Here is a 16563-nt window from a genome sequence, read left to right on the forward strand (position 1 = left end):
TATGTATAGAAAGATGATATCAAACTAATAGAGTGAAAAACCAACAAACTGAGAAAAAAGCACTATAATGTAATTAATGAAAAGCAATCATATTTTTTAACATTGGAATTAACAGTCGTCCTAAAACAGAAGTATTTTCATACCCCTATTTTCCATCCTAGCAACAATTTCATTCTGTGATTTCGCACTTGTTTGGGGGTGCAAACTAATCGGCACTTGTCAGTGAGTTGGTAGCTGCTGGCAACAGCTCACCAGTTTCCCACTCATATTAGCAGAAGGCAGATTCTCATGAAAAGTCTGCAAAAACAATTTCTGCCTTTTTCAGAAGGCAGTGTTGCGATCATACACATCAGACAAAGGAAGGATTCCTAACATAATAAGTCTTTTCTTAAAGAAGTGGCAAGGCTTACCCTTCTTGTGCTATTCATTCCTAGCGGGTCGGGAGAAAGAAAGAACTTAACACTGTGCCAAACAAAAATAAAATCTTTCTTTGAACTTCAGAGTATCTTTAAAATTAATGCTGCTAAGTCTCGTTTCCTTTGTTTCTGCTTGGTAGAAAGAAACCTGAGTTTGTTTGGCTCTGTAAGGCAGATTTGCCTGTACCGCGTGGATGCTACTAAGAAGGCAACCAACTGACTTATAAGAAGTAATAATGAGATTCAGAGACATAAATAATCCAGTTGAGTTTGGATTTTATCCCTGAGGAGTATATGAAAGTTGTCAGCACTGACAGGACATAGAGTAGGCCATCTATAAATCTTGCATCCTAGAGAAACTTCTCACAGCAGTAAACAGCATTGCTTTCATTGTTTTCTGTCCCCCATTGGTGGCATAGAAACTGAGGAATTGTAAATATGTGAAGGCAAGCTCCTTGGCCATGCAATACTCTGATAGTTAGATAACATGGAATAAGCCAGATAATATACAGACGTGGCTTGTAATAGTCCAAAAATAGTAAATCTCACAAGTACTCCCTGGATGGCAGTGAGCATCCCATTCTGCAGTAGATTGGGCTTTGGAAGAAAAGGTGTTGTTATACCTTGGATTCAAATAGAGCTAAACTCCTTAGAGCAGGTGAATAACTCAATTAGTAGATGAAAGAATGAGAAACTATTATCAGAGTAATAGAATGGTTTGGGTTGAAAGGGATGCTTAAGATCACTTAGTTCCAACCCCCTGCTATGGGCAGGGACACCTCCCATCAGACCAGGTTGCTCACAGCCCCATCCAGCCTGGCTTTGAATGCCAGGGAGGGGCACTCATCACCTCACTGAGCAACCTGTTGCAGTGCCTCACCACCCTCACAGTAAAGAGCTTCTTCCTAATATCTAGTCTGAATCGATTCTCTTCCAGTTTAAAGCCATTTTCACTCATCCTGACACTATCTGCCCTTAAAAAAAGTCCCTCCCCACCTTTCCTGTAGGCCCCCTTCATGTACTGATAGGCCACTCTAGTGTCTCCTCAGAGCTTTCACTTCTCCAGGCTGAAAAGCCCTGGTTCTCTCAGCCTGTCCTTGTACAGGAGGTGCTCCAGCCTTCTGATCATCTCTGTGACCCTCCTCTGGACATGCTTCACCAGCTCCATGTCCTTCTTGTGTTGGGGACCACAGGACTGAACGCAGTACTCCAGGTGGGTTCTCACGAGAGCAGAATAAAGGAGCAGAATCACCTCCCTCGGTCTGCTGGACACACTTCTCTTGATGCAACCCAGCATACAGTTGGTCTTCTGGACTGCAAGCACACACTGCCGGCTCATGTCGAGTCTTTGATCAACTGACAGCCCCAAATCCTTCTCCTCAGGGCTGCTGTCAAGCCATTTTCTGCCCAACCTGTACCTGTGGTTGGGATTACCCTTACCCAGGTGCATGACCTTGCACTTGGGAAACTTGGAAAAAAGCTCTGGGAAAATCATAGGAAGCCCATCATGTTGAGAGAAAAAGTGAAAGATTGAGGATAGGGTCAGAAGTAGAAATGAGATCTCAGTGGAGCTCAAATGATGAAATACAGAGAAAAATGGCTGAAAAAAGTGTTTCCATGTTCGGTCTTGAATCATTATAAAGCAGCTAGACAAATCAAAAATTATATGTGCAATCTGCCTGTACTTATTCCTTATTCCCCCTTAAAATCAGTGATTTGACCTTTTTAATATTCACTGCTGAACTGTCTTATGTACATAAATGGGAAGAAAACATACTTTTAGACACTTCTCTTCTGCAACATTTTCTGTCATTATAACTTTATCATTCAGGCAGATTGAGGTTTCAAACAGGAAAGTCAGCATCATTCCATGAAGAAATCTTATGGCAGTTGATGTATTCTGCTTTCTTTGTTAGAGACTTTTGTGCATTTATTTTGCCAAGATGACAAAGGGAAACAAATTTTAAATGTGGAGTTTTTCTGAATGATAGAGCTTTGTGTATTCTTTCCTGAGTGTGCATGCTGTGTTGTACTAAGTTTATTATGCAGGTTTTCATGCAGGTGTGAGGTGGGCAGATCACAGCACGATGTTGATAAATGCTCAGGGAACAGATGTTTCTCACACACCAGCTGTGCTGACATCTCAGTCACCTTGAATGCTGTTGTTTCCTCAAGTCTCAGTTACTGTACCTATCAGAACATGCTTGATCCGGGAGTATCTCTGATTACTTTTTTTAAAGAACTGCATGGACGCTGTATTCTATTCAGCCTGAAAGTATGCAGTAGGGCCATGTTGTTTGCAGGCAGTGAATCTTAGTGGAATTTCAGCACTAGATGCTGACTCAACTAGCTAATTTAGCAGCACAATAGCTGTATGCATGCAGATGATCCCATTGACATCTGCAGACCCAATTTCAGGTTTACATTTAAACAAACAGTGAGTACTTCTGTGCATCAAAGACTGTAGACTGTATCTGTGTCAGAAACTTTGCAATTAACAGTAGTTATTATTCCAGTATATTCCTATTGCTCCATAGGTGTAGCCTTTGAAAATCCTCTTAAGTTGTTTGAAAGTTTATAAATTGCTAACAAATTCCATAAAGAGTGAAATTCTGATACAGCATCCTTCTCTTCAGAGACTGAATTTTGACAGCCTGCTGATTGTAAATTGCAAAAAAGGGTACGATTCAGTTGCGCTGTTCTCTGGTATTTTAGCTTTTTGGAGTAAGACAAAGGGGGGGAGGGAACAAATCATGACAATTCTTGAAATGACAGAATTTGTATTTATCACCTTTTTTCAGCTAGGTAAGACGGTCATGGCTTTTACTTCCTTGAATACAGCCTCTAGATATGTAGGATCAGTATCTGATTTGATAGACACAAATTTCCCTTATCCTAGCTTTTCTTCAGCCTCTTCTGAGAAAACCTGAGACTGGCAAACTAGTCTGGAAGTCAAACTGCTGCTGTGGTAGTACTGCAGATGTGTTTACAGTGTTCTGAGGACCTGAAATATATTGATTAATGTCTTTTGTTTGCTGGTTACATACAATTTCTGGCCATGGTAATCACTGGCATCCTTTCAATCATGAAACCAAATTTGCAATATAGCCTTGATCAGACTACCAAACTATTTCTGTGGAAGAAGCTGAATTAAATTTCTAAGCCACATGTATAAGCAGACATGAAGGCAAGAAGCCCTTTTTTGAAGAAAAACAAGCGCATAGAAACACTTCAATGTTCTCAAATTCAGGGGGATTAAAGCAGATGATCTGAGAAATGTTGTGGGGTTTTTTTGCAAATTTTCAACTTTTCACATTCCAGTGTTTTCTTACTATTAAAAATGGCTGAAAATCAGTGGCACTGTTTGTCCATATATGTCTTCTAAGCAGCAATAGTAGATGTATGAGATGTATGACCTATGGTTTCTTATTATTTCTTCATTTTCTCCTTTTCCAAGTTGTTGTTCTTGTTAATATGTCACTGCTGACACCCCTCCTCTTTCATTACTTCCTGTGCCTGGTATAACCCATTTAGGAAATCTCCTGTAACTGATAATCCTGGCCTGAGCTGGTCTTAACCAACAGTAATAAAGAGGGAGCAGGTTTCATGTGGTCCTGCAACTCTTCCCAGCTCTACCATTTTTGCCCATTTTTTTCAGCAATCTTCATGTCTGAGAATCTAGAAGCTGTATATATGCCTTTAGCACAAACTGAGATTTATTCATAAAGCCTGTATTAATTACAGTGTATTTGTCTTACCCTCATTTCAGAAACCATTTGCTTGATACACTCATATTCCATAATGGAAAAAGATCACAGAATCACAGAATTGTAGGGGTTGGAAGGGACCTCCAGAGATCATCGAGTCCAACCCCCCTGCCAAAGCAGGTTCCCTACAGTAGGTCGCACAGGTAGGCATCCAGGCAGGTCTTGAACATCTCCAGAGAAGGAGACTCCACCACCTCCCTGGGCAGCCTGTTCCAGTGCTCCGTCACCTCACTGTAAAGAAGTTCTTGCGCATGTTTGTGTGGAACTTCCTATGCTGCAGTTTCCGGCCGTTTCCCCTTGTCCTGTCTCCACACACTTAAGATGTTAGTGCTTCCTCTCTTCAAAAATTATCTGTGCTTTTGAGCCTTTCCTGACAGTTCTGTGGTGCTTACAAAGGCATGCTCAGGATGAGCCACTGAAAAGGTAACATCTAACAGCAGACAGATTGGTGTAGAACCTATAGTTGTTTAACATTTTTTCACATAATATATTTGCCATTCAATATACTTGAAATGTGACACAGGATTTGTGATCAAATCTTGCTAGTGCTACAACACTACACTCTTCCTAGAGTGACTCAGAAGACACCTCGTGCAAACTTTGAGGTCTTGCATGAGTTTTATAGAAGTGGTGTATTTGTAGTGGCAGGAAGACTTTCTAATTAGCTGGGATTGCACACAACTTGGAGAGTGTTAAATGAGCATCTGGTGCCTGTGCAGATGCCCTCAATCATTGTGAATGAAGAAGAGGAAATCCAGAAAGTAATTTTTTTAGCTTCATTTTTCCTTGTATATTTCTGGCATTTCCTGGGGTTCACTATTTCTGATTTCATTCAGTAGAACAGCAAAAGAGGATCCATTTCCATTATACACAAGAAAGCACAAGCATTCAATCTAGATACTGAGTAGAATTTAGGAGAGAACCTTTTCTATCATCTTTGTTACGTCTTTGTGTCAGTCCTTTCCTCTGATATGAGACAACTAGCATGGAAGGAAAGAATATGATTATAAGAACTCAACTAAATGAGCAATAGAAACTCATGAGCCTCAAATCCAATGCAGAAAGCTGAAGCAAGGTACTCTCTGATCAAATGGAAGACCATACTCAATAAGCATGACCAATCTGTGTTTAGCTCGATCTTTGTCTATGTCCATGTTGTCATCCACATTAAATAGGTGGGAGAATGCATCAGCAACGGAAATCTTCCAAGCTGTAGTGGTAATTCATACTGAGAAGGACAGTTGTAGGTACTGAAGTTTAGATAATGCAGTGGCATACAATAATGAAGTGCTTTTTTTCATTTTTGAGGTTAGTATTAGCATGCAAGTGATATCCTGTACAGAATTAGTACACCAGGAAGCATGCATGTCTAAACAGTAGGCAGCTTGCCACATTACTGCAAACAGATTGTGTAATGGGCTGCGGTGTTTATGCCTAATTGTGATATTTAACTTAGAAAAAAATGTTAAAAGCCTCCGTTTCTGTAGGGAGGGAACTACTGTTATTTAAATAGAATCGTTGGTCTACTGAGCTACTAAAAGAGGAGTGTTTCCTTCTCAAATTCTGTTCCTAACTTGCTGGTTACTGTAGTGTTTGCTCTACCCAATCTGCAAAGGAAGCGTTCCTCCTAGCAATATTTAGTAGGAGGCAACACAGAAATGCAATTGAATCAACAGTTACAGCAGATGAAAGATCTTTTGTTCTTTCTGTTTTTGAAGTCAAAATGCATTAATTAGCAATGGATGCAGCTTAAACAAAATAGTGGCGAAATAAAACAAAAGTCAAATCGTATTACCATCTAATGATTACAAGGCAGATAGTTGCAGTAAGATTTTCCTAGAGGGAGCTATGGAAGCATTTTGGGATCTTTATGAAAAAGTAACTTCTTGTTGCTGATACTTTATTAATTAATTTAAAAAAAAAAAAAAAAAAAAAAAAAAAAAGAACATGGAGGTAATTATATTTGTTCTCAGAACAAAGTCACCAGCAGCACTTCACATCCATCTGGAAATATTTAAGGAAAACTGGATTGCCTCATTTTGTCTGGTTTGCATCTCTATTAGTCAAGGTCTGTGCTTGCTACTGACTGCATCAAGAGGCAAGACATACCGCTGCTATGAAATTATCAGGTGTTTTCCTGTATCACCCCCACAAGCTACATATCTGTAGAATCTTTTTATTGCTGGAAGTTACCTGGAAAGTGGTATTCAATATATCTCTTATAAAGTGTACTTCAGTACTGATAGTTGCAATTCAGAATAGTGTTGCTCAAAGTCTGCACACTACATTTTGCAGTTTTAATTAATTCCTTGGTTTCAGTGGTGTTTCAGTGGTTTCAGTGTTCACAACAAAATTAATTGTTTATTGTGTGGTGGAATTGCTTTTTTAATTGGTTCCAAATTTCCTGCTTTCCTGAAATTGTTGCCAATTCTTGTTTCCAGATAAAATTAATTATTTAATATACTATTCAGTGGCAGAGATAGATTTGTTCCCCATTCTCTGCTTGCCCTTTTGGGGTGTGACTCCTCTACACCTGGGTGTCTTCAATATCTGACCAAAAATGTTCAAGCAGCTTGATCTGATTTGCAGCTTTTGAGCAGAATACTGGACTAGTCCCATGCAGAAGTCTCTTCAGTGTGCATTTGTCTATTGAAATATTAACTTTCTTCCTCTTTTCTTGCTCCTTTGTGCCAGATATGCACACAGCATTCTGCCACACTTAGAACAAGTAAGGAATCACTGTTTTATACTGATACACAGAACATGTCACTGATTAGATACCACATGCTATGATTCCAAATGTGAAAGAGTATAGTTAGAAGAAGTTTTAAAATTAATCCAGAAACAGTCTCCATATTTACTTGAAGGCGAAGACCTATATAGAATCCAAATTCACTATGAGTATAAATCAACTAAAATGTTGAAATCATGTTGATTTAAGGTCTGGAAAAAAATATTTCTTGTTTGTAAATCAGTTAACATCACCTTAAAATATATAATGGAGAAATATAATGTTAGCAACCTTACTGATGTATTACACATTGCAATGAGAGTGTCCTTTCACACAATCACAGAAAGGCTGAATTTGGAGACACCACATGGCATCATCAGTCCAACCCTCCCTGCTTAAAGCAGAGTCAGTTCCCCAGTAGTATGCCCTGTTCCATGTTGTGTATCTCCAAGAGTGGAGATTCCACAGCATCTCTGGGTTATGGTTCATGTCTTCAAACACTCTGGCAGCAGAAAAGTACTTTCTTGTGTTTAAATGAACCGTTTTCTCTATGAACACTAAGAAAACTCTGGTTGCCTCTTCAGTGCCCTCTTTTCTCCAGGCTGAAAAGTTCTTGTTCTCAATAGCTTCTTAACATGTGAGTATCGCTCCAGTTCCATCTTCATTTTTGTGGCCTTGTGCTGGTCAATTTCCAGCAAGTCCATGTCTGTTTTGTGCTGGGCTACCCAAAGTTGGATGCAGCATTTCAGATGTGTCTTACCAGAGCTGAACAGAGGGGAAGGGTAACCTCCCTCCACCTGCTGGCAACACTCTACTCCAGGTAGCCTTTAGCATTTATTGCTGCCGTTATCTCTCTTTGTCAACTTTTCCAGTAGGACTTCAGCCTTTGTGGGTGCATGGCTTTTTTTAAGAGCTGTCTGCTTTGCTCTCTTCTCTGTGCTACTATATACATGCACAGCACTATTTTTAAAACATCACAAGTTCCCTAGGTTCAGGACTTCCCATTTTTTTTTACTTGAATTTGTTTGCCTTGTTTGAACTGAGAATTTCACCGTACTGGGTAATTTCTTCTTCCTTTTTATCACTATGTAGTGTCATCATTGTCATTTCAAGAATGAAGTTGTTTAATTTTGTGAATGCATGATTTCTAAAAATATAGTGCTTAGGTATACTCTTCTATGAAGACTCTTAGAACCATCTTTTAGATGAGGGAAATCATGCGTATACAAAATAGTGAGAATTTATAAAGCGTAAACCCTATAATTTTTAGTCTATCATTCTGTCTAAGAGTTCTTCACATCATAATTTCAGTGTTTAATGACAGGGTTGTTTATTCTCTGAGCAGTACTAAGAAGTGAGTGAATGCTTGGGAATGCCTCGGAAGTTAATGAAATGGTAGAAAGTTTGGCTTTTTTGTGTTGTTTTTTTTTCCCCACAGCTAAACTAAACAACAACAATAAAAAACACCCTTTAGGTTACATTTACAGGATGTTCTGAAACTGCCGTATTAACTAGAGAAGAAAGTTTACTTTTTGAGACTTAATGGAGTAAATTTTGCTTGCTTGTTTGATTTAGATGTGCACTGAGGGTTGGGTTCTGATTTTTTAACGCATTTTTTAACATGATTTCCTCTTCATTAAATTCAGTATGAAAACCATTTTTGTAGACCTTTTGCATGACCAAAATTTCAAAGGGATGATGGGACTTGGCTGTCAAAGGAAATAAAAGAAAAAAAGAATGGGTGCATTCTTGGGTGAACTGGTTTCCTAAAATAATTTTAACTGAATGCCATTATGTTCACTTGAATTTTTCTGAGGAATTTTTTCCCCTGAAGTTTTAGGTGGGACAACATTGTCAATACTTAGCATGTTAAGAAATCAAATGCTGGGATGTGGACACACAGTAGTTTACTGTGGCAACTATGAACTCATGAAGTTTTAAAAATATCTAGCTGTATGTACGTAAAGGCCAAGAGCAGCAAGTTGCACAGGCTGTACAAAATTAAGTGCACTAATCCAGAAAATACAAATTGATTCACTTAGACCTCTTTGCGTATCAAAGCCTTCTTTTCACAGGAAGATCACACACAAAAAAGTTGACGGATAACTGTGTTTCCTTCACTATCTCCTGAGACTATTAAAAATGTTAATGTAAAACTTTTCAGATGTTTTAGACACTAAGTAAGGAAAAAATATCGGTGATGCAGTGGAGGAGAGAGGGTGGGGAAAGGTTAAGCTTATTCGTGGAATGCCAAATTGTGAACAGTGTACTTTTGCTCAACAGATATAATGAACAATCTGGCATTTGGCTTGTATGGAATATAGAACAGAAGAACAAAGGGATTTAGGCATGTATATTTGTGGTAACCAGAAAGGCTTCCTTCCTTGTTCTACCTGACATCCTCAAACCATGATTATGTAAACTGTGTAGAATTCATGTTCTTAATGTGTAAATCTGATCACCTTCCTGTTTCTCTTTCTCAGAAATATTTTTGAATAATGAAAGTCTATTTCTTTAATGTTAATATAACCTACCCTAGCTGAAGCTTTTAGAAAAAGATTTCAGAAGCCAGTTACAAGCACTACATGGTGTCATAACATCATTGATGAAAGCAACAATTGAGCTGAAGAGATGGTTCTACTAGTGCCTACTGCACTTTGCATTCTTTGACTTTTCACTCTCTAACTTTGAAGTGGTTTGCTACTTGGAAGTACCAGAGTGAGAAAAGCCAGTCATATGTGAGTCACATTTGTTAGCCAGAAGCTTCCCCAAAGCTGACTCCTTTTCTCCCTTCATCTGCATTAAATTGCATGTTTTGCTGAAGCACACGGGAGAACTTCTGCAATGCTGTGCATTGCTAGCTACCATAAGAGATACACCTTCTTTTGTTTTCCCTGAGATGTCTAAAGTGATATCTGTGAAGGAGATTTGGTAATGGTATCTCCCAAAATCATCTGCTAAAGCAGAGCCTGCAGGCTTGTACTGTGAAAGTAAGTAAGAGTCTTTATATTATCTTTGCAAACATCTACTGTCAGCTTGGGTCTTTTTTTTTCCACATTTGAGAAGACACTCAACACAATGCCATGATTCTACAGAATTGTTTCTATGAAGCATGTTGTGTAGCATGCCTGTCATACAAATATGCAATATCCAGGCCACTTGTTCTTCCAGAAAATTTAGAATGAAAACCAAAATTACACTACTGCTACTGAAGTATCATGTAACACACCAAATTAGACAGCTGTCAGTTTTCATTTTACTTTTAATATCCATTCTGTCCTTGATGCACCATAATTTAAATCCATAAAAACGCATTTACTGACATGCATCATCAAAGGGCAGTTACACCAGGTATACAACTAAAGAACAACAAACTAAGTGAGAGGTAAGTAGAGTTATAAAAATATTTTTTCTTTTATTCTTTGATGAATATAAAAATATTTAGGTTTTGATTTGTGCTGTTCATACAAAGGAAAACAGCAAAAGCTGCTGTGGTTTTTATACAATTCCAGGTCAAGAGGAACTACCAGCTAATTACTGATTATGTATAAGAATCAGGGAGGTTGGAAGAGAGAGCGGGAGTTCAGGTAGCCTACCATGCTGCTCCAAATTGGTTCACATACGTTGTAGTGCTCAGGGCCTTCCTCTATTGAATTTTTAGAATCTCCATGGATGGAGATGCTGCAACTCAAATTGTCAACCTGCTCCAGTGTCTGACCACCTTCTCAGTAGTCAAAGGAATTTTTTATTATATTGAGTCAGAAATTGCCGTGTGCTGACCTGTGCTTGTTACTTTTCATCCTACTGTCATGCACTTCTGAGACCCTCCCTCTTTCTTATACCTCCCCATCCCAATGACATGGCTGAAGCCTACGGCTACAGTGAGTATTAGGAGAACCATGTCAAGGGCTTTGCTGAAATCAAGACATGCAACTCCCACTGCAGTCCCCTTGGACTCCTAGCCAGTCACCTCATTACAGAAGGTGGTCAAGGTAGCCTTCATAGATTTCCAGGAGCACAAGGACATTGTGGGTAATCTCTTTGTCTTTCAGAATGGCAGTATCATTGTTCCATGTGTGAGCAAAACAGTGCAAAGTTAATCATGATAAAAGAAGCAACTAGCTATTTCATGGAATCATAAAATCATAGAATGGCTTGGATTAGAAGGGACCTCAAACACCATTAAGTTCAAAGGGTTTCCAGCCACTTTGGATCAAGCAGTAGATCATGCTACCCAGAATCCCAGCCAGTGTACCTTTGAACAGCTCCAGGGACGGGGCATCCACAGTTTCTCCAGGTAATATACTCCAACACCTAAATATCCTTTCTGTGAAAAACTTTCTCCCACTGTCTAGTCTATATTCCCCTCACTTAAACATGGACCCACATTTTGAGTTTGTCCCCTTGGATGACATTCCTTCCTTCTGCCGTATCAACTGCACTGCTCAGCTTGGTCTCCTCTGCAAACTTGCTAAGAGTGCATTTGATCCTATTTTCTGTGTCACTGATAAAGGGGTTAAAGAGTATTGGTCCCAGATGAACCCCTGTGGGACACTACTCATCACTGGCCTCCACCTGGACATAAAGCCATTGACAATAACCCTCTGGCTGCAACCATCCAACAGATTCCTTATGCATGAAGTAGTAAACCCTCCAAACACACATCCCTGTGACTTGGAGATAAGAATATGGTGTGGGTCAGTGGGTGAACCAGTGGAAGGATTGACCTCCTCACTAGATTTTTAATTAAGCAGCATACCTCTTTATGATTTATTTTAGTTAGTGTAAATTAAAATTTTGTTTTTATAAAACCACATATACATTTTTTAGGTACAGTGTTATGAAACAAGTTAAAGTAAAACAAATTCTCCTCTATCAAGTTGCATTTCTGGTAATAGAAACCAGAGAAGTTCATACATCTCACAAGGTGTTGCTAGGTCAGTTGGGGCTGACTGGTGTTTATTGCTTTATCCCAAAGCTTATTGAATTGTCTCCCATTTGTGTTGTGTCTAGAAATAATGTCAATTTTAAGTCTGCCTGAATGTGGCATTTTCTTTTCTTTCTGTAGATGGAGTATATATGCTGTGAAAGAAATGTGTTCATTGTGTATTGTGTTTGCCATTAAAGTACATCTTTCTTTTTTATTGCTTTGTTTATCCATTAAAAGGCAGTAAGCTTTCCCTCACTTTGTATTCGATTATTAGGATTTTCTGCTTTCGTCTTCGTAACACATCAATGCACAGAGGTTCAGCAGGGTAAGTTTTGGTAGCCATGATCTTATCTCTGAATACTTTTCCTAGGATAAGTGAATAAACAATAGAAGGATAAGAAAGATAGGCAATATACATGATAATATCTTTTGTGAGGAGTAATTGGTAGGTGGTTAGTGAAAAATAGGGAAACAATATCTGTGTTTTGTTCAGTCTGTCCTCTGTTACAATATAATGCATTGGGTTGGAGGAAAAGATGCTGCAGCCTCTCCAAGACTGCTTATGTTGCTCTTGAAGGCAATTAACTACTGCTGTCAGACTTGAGTTCCCAGAAGGGCCAGTGCAGCAGTTTTTTATTACTGATGCTCTGCAGTAAAATGTGTAACAAATTGTGCTGTTTCATTAAACTAAAATCTTCTTAGTTGCTGAGAGTGTATGATTCTTTAGTAAGCTGTTATTAAGGATAGCTTCCTCACTGAGTACAGTTACATGTATCCAATATGAATTCTTATAAATTAATATGTGTAAATATGTACATACTAGCATTTTTTAGTTGCTCATGGAATTTGATTTAGTAAAACCAAATTTAATGGTTTATAATACATAAGGCAAAGTCAATAGGTTCTACAGAGTTCTACAGATCTGAGCTTTTCCTAAATGTGCTGTGCAACAGGTATGTCCAGACTTCACACCAAGTGTTCAAATAATTTTGGATAATTTCTATCAAAATATCGGTACCAAATTTGAATGTTTCTTCTTATAAAGCATAAATTAGCTGCAGTTTTAGTTTTATTACTGCATTTTAAAACTTATTGCACTAGTCTTTTCTGCTGGAACAGTAGAAAAATAAATCCACTTGAGATGATGTAACTGATAGAATTTTCTGAAACTCTTCCTGATTTTAAAACATCAGTCTTCTTTTTTTTTTTCCTTCTTTATCAACCATATTAGCCAAGACCAGAGTCTGTGTATGTGTGTTTTACAAACAGCAGGCAATCTTCTGAATTCCTTGAAAACAACAGGTTTTGCTGTGTGGGTAAAGAGCGACCTTAATACAGAGAGCTAGTGCAGTGCCCTATATTAAAGAGTACAGAAGTCAAATAAAGGAACAATATGAAAAATGCACTGAGAATGCTGTCACATCTGGGAATTATCTAATTATCAAATTGAACATGCTGCAGTGTTGACTGCATGCTCAGTGTGTTCTCTTTACAGCAGGGATATTACATCCACAGTACAGTCACGAGAAGGATGACTACCTGAGGAATGATTAGGTCATCAGCAAAGTTCAGGCTCAATCTGTCTTACTTGGTTGTGGTTGTTTTGGTCGGTATTTTTCTGCCTTTTTTGTTTTGTTTTTGTATACATGCTGACTTAGAACTATCATCATCTCTGGAATTGAAAAATGAAAAATGAATATAAAAATTGTTCATTTTCTTTTTTGTTTGCTTTTTGTTGTTGTTGCTGTTTTGAGAAAGCACTATGAGTGACACGACAGTAGAATCTCTGAAATACTTAGCTGGTAGGATCAGAATGGCTCATCATATGGTTCTGGACTTTATCTCCTCTATTAGCAAGTGATTGTTCTATTTATTTTATCAACTGTCACAATTGTTTTAATTTTCTTAAACCCTTTCTGTTTTTAAGTATTGGCAGAAGTTATGTCATCACAATTCAAAAATGTGTTATGTAGAACATAATGTGATAAGTCCATCCGTGTCAATTGTAATCTACAGCTTGTCATGGTGAATTATTTCTGGAATGAATTTGGCTCAGTTATGCTTCCATAATGTGTACAAACCCTACTTAGTCCTGTCCAGGTAGACACTGTGATAAGGAGGCTCTCCACTAGAAAAAGGAGTTTAGAACAGTATAAAATAGAATAGAACAGAAGAGAGCAGTTCAGTTGGAAGGAACCTATAAAAATCAAGTCCAACTGCCTGACTGCTTCAGGGCTAACTAAAAGTTAAAGCATATTATAGAGATTCTTTATCCAAATGCCTCTTGGCTATTGACAGGCATGAGACATCAATCATTTACTACACGTTATCATTATACTACCCATCATCATAATTACAACTGCTAGTTGTATAACTTGTCCTTGAGGACCTGGAAGTGTCTGCAGTACATTGCTGAGACTAGATACCACACAGTTTACAAGTACCACATTACCAAAATAGATAAAACCCTACAATATATCACCTAGGAAACTGATTGTTTTGTTTTCTTTCAGTTTATCCTTCTTCAGTCTTTTGAGTGTGGTCTATATTACGGAGCCATACCTGGTGGTTTAAACATTCTGACCTTGTCCTTGGATTTGTGCTGGATTATACTGGCAGTTGACATTGGGTTAATTGCTACAAATCCATATGCCATTAGGTGCAAAAAAATAGGAGTTTTTTGGTTCTTTAATTTTTTCTGATCTTATCATTCATCTGTGATTGATGTGAATCATCTGTGATCTATGATTCATCTGTGAGAGGGTCTTCATTAGTTGTATAATGCCTGTGGCATAAACCAGTTTTGTTAATTTTCTAAGTAATTGCCTAGAAAGCTCGTCCTGTTATGTTGTCTGACTCTTTCTGAATATCTTCAGCTTGTAAATGGCCATATTCCTTATGAAGGATGTATTGATGCAAGCATTTCACTATTTGCAATTAAAAATGTGGTAAGCAAGGTTTGAAGTTCTTGATTCTGGAGAAGGGGAGGTTAAGATATAAGCAGAATCTAATAAATATGTCATGTGAAATGCAGTTAAAGTCTGATAATCAAGAAACCTTGACCTTAAGAAATTTGCTTGAGCAAAGAATGTTCCTTGCTCAGTATTAGTAGCTTCCTTTTGCTGATAGTGAAGGATTAATACACATATCTGTAGAAATTCTGCATGCATTTGACAAAGTAAATTAGAATGGAATATAAAAGTCTTGAGATAAACGTTTTTTCCCAGTACAGTTTCATGTAGTACCTAAGCTAATTGCTTCTAAATGGACACTGGCTTCTGAAACTGATGGTATGAAATTTTACCAAACATGCTCTGCTTCTGAGACAGTGGTCCTTCCACTGATAGGCTGGAATCTAGAGCCCACCCAGCTGTGTTGTGGTACTGTGTCATGTGCTGACAATACACCTCTCACTGGAAAAGATATTAATATGTCAAATCAGAAGAAATTTCACTCTAGAAGAAATAGTTAGGAAATTGTGTTTCCAACAAATGCACAGGAGCAGTGTGCACATCAGCTGACAAAGTCAGTCAGTAGTGAAGGTGACATGAGAATTACAAACTAGTCAGTCACATCTAAAATTGCCAGTCTGAAGAGATTAAGGAGGTGAGTAATAGTATATGGCAGTAGTACATGGCGAGGGATATGCTGTTGTGTTTGAGCTCGATTGAAAGTTTAGGAGGGAGACATCTGAGACTATCAGCTGAATGAATGAGTTGGTGGATGAAAAGTGTAACAGACAGTTCACTACCGTCCTCTAATATCAATATTAAAAGCATAGAATCACAGAATCATTTGAGTTGGAAGGGACTTTTAAAAAGGTCATCAAGTCCAAATCTCCATTCAGGAATAAAAATGCATTTGCAGTAACAGAACAGATGAGATATTGCTTTCTTGTTTAGTGAAAACTCAACTGGACAATAATAGTCAAGTAGCTAGAAGTAAATTAGTTTATTTAAAAATCACTTAAATTATGGAAGTAAAGGTCACCTGATAATTTGAATTGCTTATGCAATCATTACTCCTGGGATTAGGTCTGAAAAACAGTAGCAAGTTTATGGGAGAGCCCAGAGAGAAAGGAGGTTCATATAAAGGAGGTCAGATCATAAAAACAGTAAACAAAAATTCACCGGAAACCCCAAAACTGAAGAATCAAAGAGCTTAAAATGTTCCTTCTGAATATTTCAAGGAGTTGAGAGAAATTCTGGTTGTGAGCATCATTATGGAATTAAATTGATATAATTCATTTGAATGAGTCAAAATGCTCTTTTTATTAAAAAAAAAAAAAAGAGAGAGAGAGAGAGAGAAAGAAAGAGAGAGAAAGAAAAAGAAAATGAGAGACAGTGAAAGAGAGGAAAATAGATAGGGAGAAGAAAAAAGGAAAAGGAAAGGAAAGGAAAGGAAAAGAAAGGAAAAGGAAAGGAAAAGGAAAGGAAAAGGAAAGGAAAGGAAAAGGAAAGGAAAGGAAAGGAAAGGAAAGGAAAGGAAAGGAAAGGAAAGGAAAGGAAAGGAAAGGAAAGGAAAGGAAAGGAAAGGAAAGGAAAGGAAAGGAAAGGAAAGGAAAGGAAAGGAAAGGAAAGGAAAGGAAAGGAAAGGAAAGGAAAGGAAAGGAAAGGAAAGGAAAGGAAAAAGGAAAGGAAAAAGGAAAGGAAAAAGGAAAGGAAAAAGGAAAGGAAAAAGGAAAGGAAAAAGGAAAGGAAAAAGGAAAGGAAAAAAGGA

General features: G+C 37.9%; 1 protein-coding gene across 5 annotated transcripts in view; it reads left to right on the plus strand.

The window, feature by feature from the left end:
- Nucleotides 1-16563, plus strand: part of LINGO2 (leucine rich repeat and Ig domain containing 2) — a 472070-nt gene that overhangs the window by 282816 nt on the left and 172691 nt on the right. The window contains exon 1 of one of the 5 annotated variants that reach the window (XM_048931035.1): nucleotides 12120-12169. The exons of the other annotated variants lie outside the window; for them this stretch is intronic. The gene's annotated coding sequence lies outside the window, so the exon portion shown is untranslated. Of the gene's footprint in view, nucleotides 1-12119; nucleotides 12170-16563 lie in introns of those variants that run through there. 5 annotated transcript variants of the gene reach the window in all.

This window comes from Lagopus muta, chromosome Z (assembly GCF_023343835.1).
Source record: "Lagopus muta isolate bLagMut1 chromosome Z, bLagMut1 primary, whole genome shotgun sequence".
Taxonomy (NCBI): domain Eukaryota; kingdom Metazoa; phylum Chordata; class Aves; order Galliformes; family Phasianidae; genus Lagopus; species Lagopus muta.